A 10,070-nucleotide genomic window follows, 5' to 3' on the forward strand; every position below is an offset into this window, starting at 1 on the left:
AGCTTTACTCCAAGTCATTAGTTAAAGCAACTCAACAAGATGTGAATATATCAAGATTCTTAAACGAAAAATGGTAACCCCATTTTTGAGCCTAAACGATGAGTATCACCAAAGATCAAGTGACCTCACTTGACTCCTAAGTCAATATACTCTAACATAGGTGACTTTGTCACCGCCCAATTCTAGATGAAGTTCTCTTATGTTTCCTCTTGCATTTGTCTCATGCATATGTGTATTCCCCCTTTTTTTTAAACTTCATCTAGATCTTTTTATTTTTCTTTCTTATTATTCTGCATTTTCTGCATCCAATTCATCGCAAATCTTTCAGCAAATTCCTTGCAAATCCTTGTGAGATCTTAAGTGCCTAGTGAGCTGAGGAGAGAAGTGTTTTCTATGTGATGGACTCGATCACACCGGTTTGTTTCCTTCGGCCCAACCGAATTCGCTCGGTACCACAAAAGCACACAACTTGGTGCTACCGATTTCACTATAGGAAAGACAACTTGCCACTTATTTCTGCATTCATTTTTTGCTCCATCTCCACTCAATGACTCTTGTCCTCTACTAGCATCACATTCGACTTGCTTTGTGACTGTGACGCCCCCGATTTAATCGTACACTAATCATACACGCAAACGTGTACGATCAAGATCAGGGACTCACGGGAAGATATCACAACACAACTCTACAAATAAAATAAGTCATACAAGCATCATATTACAAGCCAGGGGCCTCGAGGGCTCGAATACAAGAGCTCGATCATAGATGAGTCAGCGGAAGCAACAATATCTGAGTACAGACATAAGTTAAACAAGTTTGCCTTAAGAAGGCTAGCACAAACTGGGATACAGATCGAAAGAGGCGTAGGCCTCCTGCCTGGGATCCTCCTAACTACTCCTGGTCGTCGTCAGCGGGCATCACGTAGTAGTAGGCACCTCTGGTGTAGTAGGAGTCGTCGTCGACGGTGGCGTCTGGCTCCTGGGCTCCAACATCTGGTTGCGACAACCAGGTAGAAGGGATAGGGGGAAAAGAGGGAGAAAGCAACCGTTAGTACTCATCCAAAGTACTCGCAAGCAAGGAGCTACACTACATATGCATGGGTATCAAATGGAATAAGGGTATCATATGTGGACTTAACTGCAGAATGCCAAAATAAGAGGGGGATAACTAATCCTTTCGAAGACTACGCTTCTGGCAGCCTCCGTCTTGCAACATGTAGAAGAGAGTAGACTGAAGTCCTCCAAGTAGCATCGTATAGCATAATCCTAACCGATGATCCTCCCCTCGTCGCCCTGTGAGAGAGCGATCACCGGTTGTATCTGGCACTTAGAAGGGTGTGTTTTATTAAGTACCTGGTTCTAGTTGTCATAAGGTCAAGGTACAACTCCAAGTCGTCCTGTTACCGAAGATCATGGCTATTCGAATAGATTAACTTCCCTGCAGGGGTGCACCACATTCCCCAACACGCTCGATCCCATTTGGCCGGACACACTTTCCTGGGTCATGCCCAGCCTCGGAAGATCAACACGTCGCAGCCCACCTAGACCAACAGAGAGGTCAGCACGCCGGTCTAAACCTAAGCGCACAGGGGTCTGGGCCCATCGCCCTTAGCACACCTGCACGTTGCGAACGCGGCCGGAAGCAGAACTAGCCCCCTTAATACAAGAGCAGGCTTACGTTCCAATCCGGCGCGCGCCACTCAGTCGCTGACGTCACGAAGGCTTCGGCTGATACCACGACGCCGGGATACCCATAACTACTCCCGCGTAGATGGTTAGTGCGTATAGACCAAATGGCCAAACTCAGATCAAATACCCAGATCTCGTTAAGCGTGATAAGTATCCGCGAACGCCGACCAGGGCCAGGCCACCTCTCTCCTAGGTGGTCTCAACCTGCCCTGTCGCTCCGCCTCAAAGTAACAGTCGGGGGCCGTCGGGAACCCAGGCCCACCACTACCTGGATGGAGCCACCTGCCCCTTCAGCCCCCAACTCCGAACAGTACCACAGGTAATGTAACTGTGTAAAGTATATAGCATATGCCCGTGATCACCTCCCGAAGTGATCACGGCCCAGTAGTATAGCATGGCAGACGGACAAGAGTGTAGGGCCACTGATGGAACACTAGCATCCTATACTAGGCATGTAGGATTGCAGGTAAAGGTAACAACAGTAGTAACAAGGACAGGCTATGCATTAGGATAGGAATAACGGAAAGCAGTATCATGCTACACTACTCTAATGCAAGCAGTATAGAAGAGAGTAGGCGATATCTGGTGATCAAGGGGGGGGGGGCTTTCCTGGTTGCTCAGACAAGAAGGAGGGGCCGTCAACACCGTAGTCGACCGGGGCATCAGCGGCGTCGGTCTCGTAGTCTACCGGAAAGAAGTAACGAAGGGGAACACAATAAATAACAGAGCAATCAAATCATAACATGACAAACGTGGTGCTAGAGGTGATCTAACGCAGGGATAGGTGATACCGGCGAAGGGGGGAAACATCCGGGAAAATATCCCGGGGTTCCGCGTTTTCGGACAGATGAATCGGAGGTGAAATGTTGCAGGTTCACTATGCTAGGGACGCGCGGCGGACGGACGAGCTGCGTATCCGAATTCGTCTCGTCGTTCTGAGTAACTTTCATGTACAAAGTTTTTTCATCCGAGCTACGAATTCTTTTATATGAATTTACAAAGTTTAAAACAATATTTGGAATTTATTATTAATTCGAAATAAAAAGGGGATTTTTCTATGTGTACCCACTATTGTACCCAGCCACATAGGCTGAGAGGCTGACAGTGGGACACCTGGGAGCTGACTTAGCAGTCAATAGTCAAAGTGTTGACTGGAGTCAAACGTGAACAGTGTTGTGGATCCCACATGTCATTGACTATAGTTAAATTAAAAGGTTATTTAGATGGGGGCCCACTGTCATTGTGCCATTAGGCTAATTAACACCTAACAAACCTAATTACTACTAGCAAATTAGAACGGGGCCGGCCTTAGTGGACAGAACCCAGCCGGCCTCATGGTGGCTGTGCATACACGCACAAGCACACAGCGGCTACGGCCAGTAGCTCGAGCGGCCGGGGTTTCAGGGAGGCGACGGGCAGCGGCGCAGGCGGGCGCGGCGAGGCTGCGGCCGGCACACGCGCAGTAGGGCGCCAGGCAAGCGGCGGCAGCAGCGACAGTGTAGCGCAACAGCAGCAGCACAACAATGCATGGAGCAGCAGGCTACAGGAGCAGGGAGCAACAGCCAAGAACAGCACGTACGCGTACATGGAAGCAGAGCTCCGGCCATGGCGGTGTTTGACACGTAGGGGCACGGATCGAGGGGGGAAAGTAGGTGAATCGACAGAGAAGCTCACGGGGAGGCTCGTGGACATGGTCAAGGAAGCCGGGGTGGTCCGTTGGGGTGGCAAACGATGGCGCGATGCGGCGACCGTGGGCGAAGATGAGGACGATGTCGAGGCTACGGGCCATTCTAGCTCGAGCCCTTCGGCGTGGTGATGGAGCCGACCACGACAGAGCTCCCAGTCATCTTCACGCGACGAGGGGAGGCCGGTAGCTGCCGGATCGACGCGGCGCGGCCATGGATGCAGACGGTCGAGATCGGGATCGAGCGTGGGGGACGATGTAGAAGAGGGGAAGTGGCTATGGTTCGGCAGGGGGTCATGGGTGTCCTCCTTATCCTCTCTAGGGCACCCGAGAGGAGCAGCTGTCGGTCATCCGGCCGTGGCGCCGTGGGATGGCCGCCACGCCATGGCCTCTGCCTTCTCCTGTACAGGAGAAAGAGGAAAGGCCTGTGGTGGGCTGGGCTGTGCACTATAGCACTGGGCCTGTAGTGTACAGTGTGCACTTAGCCCCTGTTCCTTCTTCTAATTTTCTGTTTTGTATTTTCTCCACCGTTTTGTATTTTAATTTAATCCAAATAAGTTTTGTTGAACACAAAACTTGTCACATAAATAATAGGCAATGTTTTGAGCTAGCACACACGATTTCAAGTGGTTTGTAAATACATAAACACCCATTTATTTTGAAATGGCTAATTTATTTGCTGTTGGACCACTTATTAATTTCCTAGGGATTTACTGTGAGCCAAATGAAGTTGGTACCATCATGGCAATGATTAGGGGAATTTATAGAATAGTGTGAACATATTAGTTTTATTGTTTGAAAACTTTTTTTGTTTGCCAATAATTCAAATTAGAATTTTAATTGTTTTGAAGTAATGCGCGATTAGCAACAGCAACCGAGGTGACGTGCCATCAATAGCAGGGGATTCTGTAGCTTAATTATCCGGCCGTCACAGTGACTCAAGGACCAAACCCTTCTGCAATAAAACAAAAATCCAGAAGAGCCCTTCTTGGAAATTGATGTCAAAGGGGGAGAGAGATCACATCAAAGCTCTATGCTTAATCATTTCTATAGGGGGAGAGAACACTCAAGGGGAAGATAGTAAGAAAGCCCAGATGCTTGGTGTTCAAGAGGAGAGAAGTTACATGCCTTTAAGAGAGGAAAGACATGTTCATATTTGATCATATTTGATTGCTTGCATTAGCTCTGTTGTCTTTTTCTTTTGCTCTGATTTTCTGTTCCCTATCTTCTCCCAATATCCCATTCAAGATTCAGGGGGAGAAAGACATCTAAGGGGAGGAAATCTCTGATTCTGTTGCACATCTTTACCTTTGGGGACATGTCTATATCCAATAGAGTACTCAGTACTCACACTCTACATGTCATCCCAGTCTTGGTACCTTTGTGGTTCTTTTGTTTGCTCTGGCTAGTAGATGTATCTATGTTATCTAACCTTGTTTACTCAGGTCCATTCCCTTCTAAGCCAACTCAACACCACAAGGTAAGTATATGCATCACAGTCATGTGCATGAGGATTTCCTGCTGATGTACATATTGTTTGCAAGAAGGACTCATGAGCATGGATGCACATTTCCTATATTTACATCTTTCACTCTGATGCATATAGCCAAGATACATGTAACACATGGCTTACTCTGTCATGCTTATGCATTCACATGCCCCTATGTTTCATATTTATATGATTGCATACATATAGGGGGAGCCTTTGCATGTTACATGTCTTTCCAAAGCTTTACTTGTTGTTCTCTATATCTTTATCTAAAGCTTTGATGTATGTTGTCATCAATTACCAAAAATGGGAAGATTGAAGTCACAAGTGCTCCCTAGGTGATTTTGGTAATTAATGTCAACATATCTCTTGTTGGACTAATGTTTCTACCTAGTATGTTTCAGACAAGTTCAACAATGGAGTGGCATGGACTAGAGGATGTGGAACCCCTTCAATATGCTAAGGACAAAGGATTGGCTCAAGCTCAAAGCTCAGGACTCTATATTTTCTATTTTAGTGATCCAAGATCATATTGAGTCCATAGGAAAGCCAATATTATTAAGAAGGGATGAGGTGTTGCTTAATGGCTTGCTTGCTCAAAGTGCTTAGTGATATGCTCCAAAGCCCTCAACCACTTTCTCACTTCCAAATTTGTCCCAAACCAAAAGTCAAACTCGGCCCCACCGATTCTTTCTATCCGGAGCCACCGAGCTCAGTTGACATAGCCACTGCCAGAAACCCTAATCAGTTCGGTCTCACCGATGGGATCTCGGTCTCACCGACATGGACTTGCAAACTCTCTGTTACCTATTGCAATATTTTCGGTCCCACCGAGATATGCAATCGGCCCCACCGAGTTTGCTTGGCCAACTCTCTGTTTCGCTTATTACCCAAATCGGTCCCACCGAGTTTGAGTAATCGGTCAAACCGAGTTTTGGATTTACCCTAACCCTAGCACATCGGTCCCACCGAAACACCTAACGGTCACATTATGAATCAAATCGGTCTGACCGAGTTCTCTGAATCAGTCCCACCGAGTTTGGTGATTTGTGTGTAACGGTTAGTTTTTGTGTGGAGGCTATAAATACCCTCCACCCACTCTTCATTCGTGGAGAGAGCCATCAGAACATGCCTACACTTCCAATACATATTTTCTGAGAGAGAACCACCTACAATTGTGTTGAGGTCAAGATATTCCATTCCAACCACATAAATCTTGATCTCTAGCCTTCCCCAAGTTTCTTTCCACTCAAATCTTCTTTCTACCAAATCCAATCCTATGAGAGAGAGTTGAGTGTTGGGGAGACTATCATTTGAAGCACAAGAGAAATGAGTTCATCATCAACACACCATTTGTTACTTCTTGGAGAGTGGTGTCTCCTAGATTGGCTAGGTGTCACTTGGGAGCCTCCGACAAGATTGTGGAGCTGAACCAAGGAGTTTGTAAGGGCAAGGAGATCGCCTACTTCGTGAAGATCTACCCTAGTGAGGCAAGTCCTTCATGGGCGACGCCCATGATGGGATAGGTAAGGTTGCTTCTTTGTGGACCCTTCGTGGGTGGAGCCCTCCGTGGACTCGCGCAACCGTTACCCTTCATGGGTTGAAGTCTCCATCAACGTGGATATACGATAACACCACCTATCGAACCACGGATAAAAAATCACCGTGTCTCCAAATTGCGTTTGCACACTCCAATCCCTTCTCTTTACATTCTTGCAACTTGCATGCTTTACTTTCCGCTGCTCATATACTCTTTGTATGCTTGCATGCTTGCTTGATATGTATTGTGAATGTTTAAACTTGTGCTAATACTCCACATGTGCCTAAAGAATTAAAAACTGCAACTTTTCTTGAGTAGAGTCTATCCCCCCCCTCTAGACACCTCTTCTCGATCCTTTCAGCAAGGTAGTATTTATTGGCGGATGGAATCTAGATCGACGGGGACAGTACACACGCCGGTTGCAGGAATTTACAAGTATTGTAGTTTGAATTACACACGATTCCCGCAGCAAAATCCGTGTGTGAACATTAGCCAAAATTCGTGTGTGAACATAATAGCTGACGGCTTCCAATGCAGAATCGTGTCTGATTAATGATCCTGCCACTCATGTACCAAACCTCGAGCCGTGAGATAGAGTGCCAATCATGTGGGGGCCGGTTGTCTTGCCAGATCTTTACATTTTCTTTTTTGAACACCAGATATTTACATTGTATTATGATTTTTTTAACTCGCACACAAGTACACAAAAATATGATTTTTCCAACCGTTATGGTTAGGCGTTGCATGTAGATGCAGTTCAAATTTGAATTACGGTATTAAATGGTTATAAAATCACTAAAATGTCTCTAAAAGGTCAAATGACCCCTGAAATTTTCTAAATTTTCACATGACAGTTGTATTAGTGCATGTTAAACATGGAAAAAAATTGAAGGCTGTAAGAGGAAGCTATCTCCCATTCATCATCAAACATGCATTATTCCCTCTCGGAACCACGAACCTTCTAGTCAGTTGCTCTGGTTTGTGAGGGGTGTGTGTCCAAAGTTTCGTCAAACAGGCCAATTTTTTTACCACATCATCTTGGTGGCATGACATTAAATCAAGCAAGGTTTCATGTTTTTCTGATCATTTTTTATTTTTTTGGAATTAAAATGCCAGGGCACTCCATGCATGTGTTCCCATGCCTTGAGACCAATATGTTTGAAAATTCCTTCTAATTTACTGCACAAGGAATTAACTCGCACACAAGTACACAAAAATATGATTTTCAAACCGTTATGGCTAGGCGTTGCATGTAGATGTAGTTCAAATTTGAATTATGGTCATTAAATGGCTAGAAAATCACTTAAATGTCTTTAAAAGGTCAAATGACCCCTGAAATTTTCAAAATTTTCACATGGCAGTTGTATTAGTGCACGTTAGACATAGAAAAAAATTGAAGGCCATAGGAGGAAGCTATCTCCCGTTCGTCATCAAATATGCATTGTTCCCTCTCAGAACCACGAACCTTCTAGTGAGTTGCTCCAGTTTGTGAGGGGTGTGTGTCCAAACTTTCATCAAATAGGCCAATTTTTTTACCACATCATCTTGGTGGCATGACATTAAATCAACCAAGGTTTCATGTTTTTTTGATCATTTTTTTAATTTTTTGGAATTAAAATGCCATGTCACTACATGCATACGTATGCATGTGTCCATGTCGTGAGACCAATATGTTTGAAAATTCCTTCTAATTTACTGCACATGGAATTAACTTGCACACAAGTACACATATATGATTTTTCAAACCGTTTTGGTTAGGCGTTGCATGTAGATGTAGTTCAAATTTGAATTACGGTCATTAAATGACTATAAAATCACTTAAATGTCTTTAAAAGGTCAAATGACTCCTAGAATTTTCAAAAAATTCACATTACAGTTGTAGTAGTGCACGTTAGACATAGAAAAAAATTGAAGGCCGTAAAAGGAAGCTATCTCCCATTCGTCATCAAACATGCATTGTTCCCTCTCGAAACCACAAGCCTTCTAGTGAGTTGCTCCGGTTTGTGAGGGGTGTCTGTCCAAACTTCCGTCAAACATGCCAACTTCTTTACCACATCATGTTGGTGGCATGACATTACATCAACCGAGGTTTCATGTTTTTCTGATCATTTTTTTATTTTTTTGAATTAAAATGCCATGTCACTCCATGCATACGTATGCATGTTCCATGTCGTGAGACCAATATGTTTGAAAATTCCTTCTAATTTACTGCACATGGAATTAACTTGCACACAAGTACATAGATATGATTTTAGGCGTTGCATGTAGATGTAGTTCAAATTTGAATTACGGTCATTAAGTGGCTAGAAAATCACTTAAATGTCTTCAAAAGGTCAAATGATCCCTAGAATTTTCAAAAATTTCACATTATAGTTGTAGTAGTGCATGTTAGACGTAGAAAAAAATTGAAGGCCGTAAGAGGAATCTATCTCCCGTTCGTCATCAAACATGCATTTTTCCCTCTCGGAACCACGAGCCTTGTAGTGAGTTGCTCTGGTTTGTGAGGGGTGTGTGTCCAAACTTTTGTCAAACATGCCAACTTCTTTACCACATCATCTTGGTGGCATGACATTACATCACCCAAGGTTTCATGTTTTTTTGATCATTTTTTAATTTTTGGAATTAAAATGCCATGTCACTCCATGCATACGTATGCATGTGTCCATGTCGTGAGACCAATATGTTTGAAAATTCCTTCTAATTTACTGCACATGGAATTAACTCACACACAAGTACACATATATGAATTTTTGAACCGTTTTGGTTAGGTGTTGCATGTAGATGTAGTTCAAATTTGAATTATGGTCATTAAATGGCTAGACATTCACTTAAATGTCTTTAAAAAGTCAAATGACCCCTAGAATTTTCAAAATTTTTACATTACAGTTGTAGACGTAGGAAAAAAATTGAAGGCCGTAAGAAGAAGCTATCTCACATTCGTCATCAAACATGAATTGTTCCCTCTTAGATCCACAAGCCTTCTAGTGAGTTGCTCCGGTTTGTGAGGGGTGTGTGTCCAAACTTTCTTCAAACATGCCAAATTTTTTTCCACATCATCTTGGTGGCATGACATTACATCAGCCAAGGTTTCATATTTTTAGATCATTTTTTTAATTTTTTGGAATTAAAATGCCATGTCACTCCATGCTTAATTGTGTCATAGCGGTTAGACCAATATGTTTGAAAATTCATTCCAAATTACTGCACATGGAATTAAATCGCACACAAGTACACAAAATATGAGTTTTCAAACCGTTATGGTTAGCTGTTGCATGTACATGTAGTTCAAATTTCAATTACGGTCATTAAATGGCTAGAAAATCACTTAATTGTCTTAAAAGGTCAAATGACTCTTGAAACTTTCCAAAATTTGACATGACAGTTGTATTAGTACTACAAAATTTCTCGTACATTTAAAACACCATCCGTTGCCACTGTACTCCAAATTCGTCTTTCACAGCTAATAAAAAATATCTACAACATCACACACAATTGTTTTCTAGGAACCGTTTGCGATGAAAATATCTGGGTCTATTTAAGTCTCCCTCCTTAAGCTTCGCCGGCTCGTCTGCTCCAGTGCTGGCAACCCCCGAATTCACGAATCCCGACCCCCATTCCCGCACCACCTTCTTGCAAAGATGACGTTGTGGAAACTCTTCATGAAGGCCC

The sequence above is a fragment of the Triticum aestivum genome, chromosome 1A (genome assembly GCF_018294505.1).
Source record: "Triticum aestivum cultivar Chinese Spring chromosome 1A, IWGSC CS RefSeq v2.1, whole genome shotgun sequence".
Taxonomy (NCBI): domain Eukaryota; kingdom Viridiplantae; phylum Streptophyta; class Magnoliopsida; order Poales; family Poaceae; genus Triticum; species Triticum aestivum.